The sequence below is a fragment of the Hydra viridissima genome, unplaced genomic scaffold (genome assembly GCF_058129835.1).
Source record: "Hydra viridissima isolate aposymbiotic clone 2 unplaced genomic scaffold, HvirCarnegie_v1 scaffold_15, whole genome shotgun sequence".
Taxonomy (NCBI): Eukaryota; Metazoa; Cnidaria; class Hydrozoa; order Anthoathecata; family Hydridae; genus Hydra; species Hydra viridissima.
In genome coordinates, this window is record NW_028324314.1 from 8,551,448 (window position 1) to 8,560,851 (window position 9,404).

At 30.8% G+C, this 9,404-nt stretch overlaps 2 pseudogenes across 2 annotated transcripts; both read right to left on the reverse strand.

Moving 5' to 3' along the window:
* Nucleotides 1–361: 361 nt before the first annotated feature.
* LOC149878516 (cytochrome P450 4V2 pseudogene) lies at nt 362–2,106 on the reverse strand (annotated as a pseudogene). The gene has a single exon (XR_016447677.1). The product of XR_016447677.1 is annotated as a cytochrome P450 4V2 pseudogene (transcript).
* Nucleotides 2,107–4,490: 2,384 nt separating this feature from the next.
* On the reverse strand, nt 4,491–8,780 carry LOC145192945 (cytochrome P450 4V2 pseudogene; annotated as a pseudogene). The gene has a single exon (XR_016447678.1). The product of XR_016447678.1 is annotated as a cytochrome P450 4V2 pseudogene (transcript).
* Nucleotides 8,781–9,404: the final 624 nt, after the last annotated feature.

Here is a 9,404-nt window from a genome sequence, read left to right on the forward strand (position 1 = left end):
TATTGAGTTTTTGTCGTTTTTTGATCATCCTGAGTCACTGTGCAACGGTATTGTGTAAAAAAACTCTATAAACATTTCAGTATAAAGTAAGATGAATTTCACTCTGCAACTTTTAAACACACACTTTTCAAAGTTCGGCCGAATGTTCGGTTTGGTGCATACATAACAATACCTGACAGATGTTTTTTGCTTCAAAGTTCATATTCAAAAACAAAATTATGAGGATAAACATTAACACATGAAAACCAGATTGGTCAAAGTTATACGACAAACTATTGCTAATGGACTTCCCTATATGAAACTACGAAATGTTAAATATAGTTAAGTATAATTTCATGGAATCATACATAATTACGCATAATTAAAGAGGAAAGTTATAAATTAGATATCATTTCATTTATAAGTAGCTCGTCAGATCATCAACTATTTCAATACTCAGTAAAATAATTAAAAAACTAATTTTTACAAATATTGTTTCAAATTAATCAAATTTCAAAGTCTTACGCTAAAATAATTCACTTCAAAAAAGTTATCTTTCAGAAAACTTCATCATGATTCCATTAACTTATTTATGAACTACATCAATGGCACCGTGAACTTCATCTTCCTTTTGCATGGACTCAACACAAAATGCTTTCATAATACTGTATAGCAGCATTTTTTCTTCAATCATTGCAAACTTCTGACCAATACAGTTTCTTGGTCCTGCAGAGAACGGAATGTAGCTGTATGGGTTTCGCTTTGCAAGCTCATCATTCTCAAAACGCTCAGGTATAAAAGTGTACGGATCTTCCCAGTACTCAGGATTGTGATGAACCATCATTACAAAAATATGGATTTCTGAGCCCTTGGGAACAAATTGGCCATCAATTATTATATTTTCTTCAACTTCTCGGCTGAATAAAGGAACTGCTGGGTGTATTCGCAAAGACTCTTTTATTACACACTCGAGGTATTTACAGCTTCGAACCTTTTCATGCAGTGAGCCTCCGCTTTCTTCTACTTTATCGATTTCTGAATGAAGCTTCATTTGAACATGAGGGTTGCGTCCTAGCAACCATAAAGTCCAGCTTAATGCAGCAGAGGTAGTATCATGACCTTCGAACATAAATGTGTCCACCTCTTCCTGAATGCCTTCAGCGTCAATTTCACCTCTTTTGTATATATCCAACAGCATATCTAGAAAGAACTTCTTTTCTGTTGATGGACTCTCATATTCGGCATCACAAGAGCGGATTTTCATGCGTTGGTTTATTACATCCTGAGTCACTTTGTGAGCAACATTCAGCGCTTTGTAAAAACGTTTACCACAGGGAAACAGTTTGTAAATAACATCTGACCAAAACCAAGGGTTTTTAAATCGAACCATTAGTTCACTGTTTAAGGTATTGATCGCTTTTACATAATCAGAGTCTGGACAGCTTTGGGCGTTTATTTTTACACCCATCGATGTCTCGCATATTATGTCCAAAGTGGCTAAACTGATTGGAACCTGAACATCTATTACTTTTCCATCTTCAGCAGAAATGCGCAAGTTTTCTACTAAACGAGCTGCCTGCTCTTCAAAGATTTTTAAAAAGCTGTTGAGTACTGAAAAATGGAAGCTAGGAGTTAGAAGCCGACGACGAGATCTCCACTTAGTTCCTTTGCTTGTTAGCAAACCAGTTTTTAGCCAGTCATGCAAAAGGCCGTAGATAGACGACTTACTGATAACTTTTTGGCTGGTCAAAAGTGTTTCTATAACCTTTGTTGAAGACGAAAATATAACCGGCTTTAAGCCCAACCAAATACAAAACACATTGCCGTAAACTCTAGTCCATTCACATATTTGTTTGTTAAACTTTACAGGATCACTTTGAAGTTGTAGAGAATTTCCAAAGAACGGTGTTGTTGGTGGTGTAGCAATGGTTAAAAGTCCATATGACTGAATCCATAGCCTCCAGCAAATCTTTACAAGAAGGTAGAAAACTACAAAAGTTATTGTGAAGTATATTGAAAGCATTTTTAAAAGTTTTATAAAATGTTACATGGTTCGTCAATCTTTCTTCTAAGTGCTTTAATATTTACAAACAGCCGCCTTTATAAAAGATAAGTTATCTAATTTTTAAAAACTGAGTATCTCTTAAGCTTATTTTCTTTTTTACGTGACGGTTTTTTTAAAAATAGATATTACTAACTTTTAAACTGGATACAATTCCCAGGTTCTATAAAAAAAAAACCGATTTTAAAGCTCTGAACAATAAGAGGACGCATGCAAAAGAAAAAAGAATTTTTGAAAAGTTTAAAGAGGTTTGGTAATAAACAATTTGTGAAAGTTAATGCAAGTTCTTTCAAAAAAGTTTATTTTGAAAGCCAGTTTGGGTGCATCTTTTCTTGTAGTTTTCTGCACTTTTCATATTTCACAAGATATTTTCTTAAAGCCTTTTAATGACAAAAGTTTATCTACTCCCATTTATTTAATTAAGTTTTGTTAAATTCTGTATTCTCACGTACTATTTAAGCCGTAAAAATATATTGAATGTTAAAATGTTTTTTTTAGAAGAAAAAATTAAATGCCGGCCAAGTGTCTCTTTTTTTTTTTTCGCTTATAAATACCTTGCCATCAACGTTTCATGAAAACTGATCATATATCATAACATAAACATAAAAACTGAAATCTATGTACACGAACTCGTGAAGTTCAAAGTTCTTTTACACAATGAGGTATTGTCAGAAATATTTTGTGAGTTTCATCAGAGATGATCGTTTCATATTCTACAGTTAAACAATTAAATTTGATTGTTTTACAGTTAAACAATGAAATATGAAAGTTACCCATATTATATATAACACAATTATATTATATATATAAAACAATTGTTATTCCTGTTGTGTTTATTTGCCGTTTAATGTTTTTGCGGAAAAGGAACTTTTGCGAAATTATAAAAATATTTTCTACCAAATTACTTTCTGACCCCCGTTTTTGCTTCTAACTATACATGTTGTTGGTTGAAAAGCCCTCATTTGGCAATAATTCTGAAGTGTTTTTTTGCAAACTATGAGAAGGGAATATTTTAGTTAAACTGCTTTCTTTTTATGGCGATGACAGGTTTCACTTTCAAACTAATCAATTTGAAAAAATAAAATGCTAAGTTGGTATTCGTTGCATCATCAATTACCCTGATTAACTTTTGTTTGATGATAAATCATTTATTGTTTAACGAACGTTTATGATTGCCGAAGCCTTGAGCCACGAACACTTACGTAAATGGCTAAAAAGCTTCAGCAGAAAACATCTTAAAGTAAACTTCATTGACTCAAAAAAAGTTTGAGCACCGAAGTTCAAACGAATTTCAAAAAACTTCATTATGATTCCGTTAACTGCTTAGGACTACATCTGTTTTTAGACCATAAAATGAAGAGGAAATAGGCTATTTTAATGATGGTTATGTGGGGCACCTTAGTGTAGACGTCACTATTCCTAAATGCAATGAACCACCGAGAAAAGCGAGAAAAAGTATTTTCGTTATCATAGGAATACAAAAAGTAGATATGTAGCTGGCAAATTCACTTTATTTTGAATAGCGTTATGCAATAACGAATATAACACAGTATGTAAGGGTAAAATGAAACATGATATGAAACGTTATAGTAGTGGCAATACTGTGAAAGATAATTATGCAAAACACATAGAGATTTAGTTAAAAAACATAAGGACTTCCATAAAAAATAACCTATTTTTTATGGAAAAACAATTTTTTTATCGAAAAACATGTAATTATATTTTATGGATTTTTTTTCGGGATGTACTTGCGAGAGATTTGCGAGAGAATGGGAGAGGTGAAATAGATGCAAATTTAACAATCGTGAAGAACTTTTTAACGAAAATAATTTTAACGACAAAACTGTTGCACCAAATATCTGAGAAATAAAAATGTGTCGAATTTTTAAGTCATTTCAAATGCTTGTGTTTTATTTTGCTGAAATTAATGTCTGTAAAAATCTATTATCTCATCTTAATGGGTATTTGACGTCCTGGGAGGTCCAAAGATGAACATAAAATAATCTATTATCTTCTCTTTCTGCTCTACCTGTAGAAATAAAAAATGATGACTTCTAAAAATAATAATTCTGTTTGGAAATATTTTGATGGTTGAGTAAATGACCTGTTGTTCAATAGAATAGTTCCTTTATCAAAGGCTCCTATTTTTTTCTAAGTTACGAATCTTGTATTGTGGCAATTCAAAGAAATGGAGTTTTTTTCTGAACCCAAGTATTTACTAAGCATTGATCCATTTTGGTTTGTAGTTATGAATGTCATAATTGTTTATTGTGAACTTGACAGAAAAAAATTGTAAAAGAGACTTTCCGATTATAAATTAAGGTTAACTGACCTGAACATTTTTTTTATTTTAGTAAGAATATCCAGAACCCATCAAACACGTTTAAGTTATTATCAACCAAGTTAAATTCTGTACCTAAAACTCATAGACCTAAAATAAATGGGAATATGTAAATTACTTATATTTAAATCTTATAAAAATAAAGTTGTTTTTAAAAGTTTATTGCAGGTTAATAGCTAATTGTATCATCAACTATTTCTAAACTCAGTAAAATACTTCAAAAACTGATCTTTACAAATATTGTTTCAGGTTTATTAAATTTCAAGCTTTTGAACGCTAAAACTATGCTATTAAAAAGAATTATCTTTCAAAAAACTTCATCATGATTCCATTAACTGATCTATGTATTACGTCAATGGCTCCGTGAACTTCATCTTCTTTTTGCATGGATTTCACACAAAATGCTTTCATAATACTGTATAGCAGTATTTTTTCTTCAATCATTGCAAACTTCTGACCAATACAGTTTCTTGGTCCTGCAGAGAACGGAATGAAGCTGTATGGGTTTCGCTTTGCAAGCTCATCATTCTCAAAACGTTCAGGTATAAAAGTGTACGGATCTTCCCAGTACTCAGGATTGTGATGAACCATCATTACAAAAGTATCAATTTGAGAACCCTTGGGAACAAATTGACCATCAATGATCATATTTTCTTCAATTTCTCGGGCGAATAATGGAACTGGTGGGTGCATTCGCAAAGACTCTTTTATTACACACTCGAGGTATTTACAGCTTCGAACCTTTTCATGCAGTGAGCCTCCGCTTTCTTCAACTTTATCGATTTCTGAATGAAGCTTCATTTGAACATGAGGGTTGCGTCCTAGCAACCATAAAGTCCAGCTTAATGCAGCAGAGGTAGTATCATGACCTTCGAACATAAATGTGTCCACCTCTTCCTGAATGCCTTCAGCGTCAATTTCACCTCTTTTGTATATATCCAACAGCATATCTAGAAAGAACTTCTTTTCTGTTGATGGACTCTCATATTCGGCATCACAAGAGCGGATTTTCATGCGTTGGTTTATGACATCCTTAGTCACTTTGTGAGCAACATCCAGCGCTTTGTAAAAACGTTTACCACAGGGAAACAGCTTGTAGATAATATCTGACCAAAGCCATGGGTTCTTAAATCGTTCTGATATTTCTCTGTTTAAGGTATTGATCGCTTTTACATAATCAGAGTCTGGACAGCTTTGGGCGTTTATTTTTACACCCATCGATGTCTCGCATATTATGTCCAAAGTGGCTAAACTGATTGGAACCTGAACATCTATTATTTCCCCACTTTCAGCAGAAATGCGCAAGTTTTCCACTAAACGAGCTGCTTGCTCTTCAAAGATTTTTAAAAAGCTGTTGAGTATTGAAAAATGGAAGCTAGGAGTTAGAAGCCGACGACGAGATCTCCATTTTGTTCCTGTGCTTGTTAGCAAACCTGTTTTTAGCCAGTCATGCAGAAATTCGTAGGTAGACGACTTACTGATAACTTTTTGGCTGGTTAAAAGTGTTTCTAAAAACTTTGTTGAAGACGAAATTATGACTGGTTTTAAGCCCAGCCACACACAAAACACATTACCGTAAACTCTACTCCATTCACATATTTGTTTGTTGAACTTTGCTGGATCGCTTTGAAGTTGAAGAGAATTTCCAAAGAACGGTGTTGTAGGTGGTGTAGCAATTGTTAAAAGTCCATATGACTTAATCCAAAACCACCAGCAGATCTTTATAAAAAGGTAAAAAACTACAAATGTTATTGTGAAGTATATTGAAAACATTTTTAAAAGATTTATAAAATGTTACATGGTGCGTTAATCTCTCTCTAAGTGCTTTAGCATTGACAAACAGCCGCTTTTATAAAAGACAAATTGTCTTAATTTTAAAAACTGTCTGTTACGCTTATATCCTCTTATTTAATTTATCCTCTTATTTTCTTTTTTTAGGTGAGTTATGACGTTTTTTTTTTTTTTTTAAATAGACATTAGGAATACTTTAACTGTGCAGAAATGGACTGTTTAATAATACAAAAACGGTTTTAAAAATCTAAACGATGAGGGAAGACGCATGTTGTTGTTGATATTGAAGAAAAAAAATTGGTTTAAAAAGTTTCAGTTACAAACAAATTGATTTAGATGCTGCGAATGACTTAATGAAATATACCTTTTTTTTTTTTGTAAGTTTAAGTGCGTTTCTTTCTTGTTAATTTCTACTGATATTCTATTTCACAACTCGTTTTTTCGGTTCTTTTAACGAGAACAGCTTATCACCATTGGTTTTGTTAACATTTTATAAATTTCTGTATGTTATTGTTTGGTAAGTTGATTTCTCGACCTAAATTTACCGAACAATGTTTACAGTGAAATCATCTATAATAACATTGAATTTTTTAATCTGCTTTCATTCAATTCAAACAATCATCTGATTAAAAAAATAGTATTAACAAGCAAAGCTTAATCTAAATTTTCATTCTTTATTTATTTATCATTTTTCTTTTTCAACTTATATTTAGATTTTTTGTGTTTTAAATCATATTTATTTTTATCTTTCATTTAATTCTCAAACAAATTTAATAATTGTTAAGAAGTTTTCAACCAAATTATTTTTAACGACAAAAATGTTGCAACATCAACATATGAGAATATGCATAGATGAATTGAATTATCTTTTGATTGATTTGTTATCTGCCGGCTCTTGTTGAGTTGCACTTCCTTCAATCACTATTTAACAAATCTTTAATAACTGAGAAGTTTCATTATTGGGTAAAGCATCAATCAAAACTTCTTTGTTTGGTTTAAGTTGCTTTGAATGTATCACATTTCAAAAAGTACTTGAGAACAATCCTTCAACGCAGTGATTAGTTTTCTTTTTTAGCTGTTTTTTCAGCAACCAGAGGAAGAGAAATATTTCTACAGTCAGGAGAGAAATGTTTCTTTAAAATGTCATTGAAATCCACGTTTTATTCTTTCTCAAAAACTGGGTTTTGAGATTCTTCGTCATCATCATTTAGGGGATTAAAATCTACTTGAACAGTTTTACTGTGAAGGCATAAACTTTAAGTAATCGATGAATGTTTGCAATTAGGTGATTTTTAAGATACGCTGCATTTCCCTTGTAATTTTCATTGCATTCTTGCTTTTCCAAATTCATTCATACATGAGCAAAATTCACTCAGACTAAAAAAACAGAACCTGATTTAGATTCTTAGTTAATTAATTTTGGCAACAGTTTCAGCCTAAATTCTATTCTGGATGTAAATTCTATTTGGATAGCAAGTTTCCCTGGATGTAAAATTTTCAAAAAATTCCAAATTCGAACCTATACCGTTTTTGTATTTTTTTAATTTTTGAAAGGCTAAATGTACAACAAAAAGACCAGGAAGCAAAAACAACTTCAAATGAAATCAAGAAAAATTCCTCACATACTTCAAATGAAATCAAGAAAAATTCCTCACAAACTTCAAATGAAATCAAGAAAAATTCCTCACAAACTTCAAATGAAATCAAGAAAAATTCCTCACATACTTCAAATGAAATCAAGAAAAATTCCTCACAAACTTCAAATGAAATCAAGAAAAATTCCTCACAAACTTCAAATGAAATCAAGAAAAATTCCTCACAAACTTTGATGTTAATGCACCAGATTTAATGTGTTTATAAAAAAACGAAATGATACCATTGAAAAACTAAAATAAATTTTTATTTCTGTTTTTTTTTTTTTTATTTCTGTTTAATACGGAATCTAACCTGCATTAAAAATATGCCCTTTAAAATTATTCTCAAATTTAAGTGAACCAAGTAACTATATCTATTGTTTGGATTCTTATTATTTTGAGGTTTTTTAATAAACTCTTAGACTTAGTAAGTTAATAATTTTTAGTGTCATCCTTACAGCTGAAGTAAAAAAAAATACAACGATTGAAACAAAAGTACATAACATATGAGGTTAAAAAAGTAAATCTTACTAAGTGAATACTTTAGGCCCAAGAGAAAAACAGGTTTAAATATTGTTTCATCTATAAAAATTTATCAATTATTTTTAACTCCTTAAAACTCATTACAAGTTGAAAACGGTTTTTTTTTTTTTTAATTAAAAAAGCACTAGGGAGAGAAATAGGAGGTGCTATGCAATTTTATTTGATACTACTTTTGAGACTTGACTATTTCATTTTCAATTTACATTTTTCTTTGTTAGATTACATGAAGATTTTCTATTCTATGTGGTGTTTGAGCAGCAAATTACTTCAGTTATGAACATTAAAGAAGTGCGTCGTCAGGGCAATCGTATTTATTTATCAGAGATTTTTTTTTCAGCAAGAATTCAGCATTTGAAACTTTGTGAGTTAATCAGAATATTAACAGAGAATGTTAATAAATAATCAGGTAGTTTGGCTAAAAAAAAAAAACCAAAAATTATGATAAAATTCTAATATCATAAAAAATATAATATATTATAATTATAAAATTCCTTATAGCTTCGATTAATATTAAGTGCGGTATTTTTGTTATTTATTTTCTTTTGTACGTAGAACCATACCGCACTCCTTTTGTTTATTTAATCTTCTTCGTTTTTGTTCTAAAGGGTAATCTAATAACTAACTTACTGGAGATTTGGAGCAAAGTTTGTCTAAATAAAAAACTCAAAAAAAATCGAACAGTAAACAACTGAACTTTACTTACTCTTACATGCAGCATGCAAGAATGCCCGCTTATTCAGCCGACTTATAATTGTCATTAACCATTCTACGCTGGTTAGTAGGTAAAACAGTGACCTGTTGTATGAAGACTCTGATAAGTCTTAAAAAGTTTAAAATTTTTATATTTTATGGATTTGATTTTTTAAGTAAAAGTTCAATCGTATGAGAGACAAGTTTCCACCTTGAATTGGAATTTCAAACTTACTTCCATCATCTTACTCCCATCAATTATATTTCATGCATAAAAAAACATCTATTGATATTATTACAATATAATTAACTAATAACATCTATTGATATTATTACAACTGTTGCAAAAAACTTAATTGCAAAA